Source organism: Dipteris shenzhenensis, chromosome 26 (genome assembly GCF_047967505.1).
Source record: "Dipteris shenzhenensis isolate YYH24624 ecotype China chromosome 26, Dip_SZ_1.0, whole genome shotgun sequence".
Taxonomy (NCBI): domain Eukaryota; kingdom Viridiplantae; phylum Streptophyta; class Polypodiopsida; order Gleicheniales; family Dipteridaceae; genus Dipteris; species Dipteris shenzhenensis.
In genome coordinates, this window is record NC_141621.1 from 51,669,368 (window position 1) to 51,670,712 (window position 1,345).

The window sequence follows — 1,345 nt, forward strand, 5'->3', positions numbered from 1 at the left end:
GATGCGCTAATAGACATGCTCGTATTTTCACTAATCTTTATTATTTCTTTAATTGTTAATTACATTTAGTACTAACTATTTTTTTATTAAATAATAATTAATTTCTTAATTACTTAATTATTCATAAATATAATTCAAGAGTTGTTGATATCAACATAGAGGTGGTGTAAAGATATACCATTTTGGAAAATGATGTATAAGATCACCGAGAGGGGACCACCACATAGGGACATGTCTACTCTTATACTTTGGAATCTCTTTCTGAGTCATTAGACCCTACTATTACTATATCTTGAGTCGGCGGATCAAGCCTACCCAAATAACATTTGATGTGTGCAAGCTTGCTGTCAGGGATCATGATGCTTTTATCCACATTATACCCATGCTTCTTTTTAAGATGTCAAGTCCTTGATTTCCAACAATGGATGATGCTACTCACTTCCACTTCATCCAAACCCTCTTTATTTGGAACCCATTCTTGTTTCTTTTCCAAACAACCCTAATAAACTTATTTCATTTTATTTTTTTGGGAGATTTTTAAATTGTTTGGGTTTATACCATAACATTGTGAATGTGCTAGGGATTCCCATTTCATCCCTTGCTATCTGAGCAACCTTTGCGACCCAAATCAGTCCACCTTGGTCATCCAACTTTGATTCTAGGTCTGTTGCACAAATGGCTTCAAAAAGACCCTCTTGGATTTCATTGGATGGTACAAACTCTGGCAATGGCTTATCACCCTTCCTACCACAAAATTTACTAGTCAAATGCATTGCTCAGCTTCTTCCATATCTTCAACTATAGTAGAATGTCTAGTAAATGCATAATCTTCAACTTGTTGTGGCTAGAATAGATATGAGTATTCTATGCTTGGTAAATTTTCTTGTTCTTTTAGATATTTGACAAGAGATTCATTTACTGTGATTATTTCCATATTTCTCTCAGCCTACTTTGGGTATTTTTCTCAACCTACTCTAAGTATTTTTGCATCATACTCCTAGCATGAGAAATGAATGCTTGCAAGCCTTTCATTTCCTCCATGTCAAGTTTTTTGTTTTACATTAAGAACGAATGTACTAGACTCCTCCAAGGGGATTATACATTTTAGTAAGCATATGGTGCACTACATAACTGAAATGTATCCATTGAGTAGTACTTCTAGTGCATCACTGGAGTATTGGCATGCATGCTAAACAAGCAATAATGTGGATTTGTGTGCCCACATAGTGCATCATCTCCTTGTTTCAAATGTGGTGCTATGAAGGCTCTCCAATCTACCATTGTCTCTAAGATAGCCACTTTTGACTCTTCCTTTCAAGGATCTCTATTTTTTTTTCCAATTCGA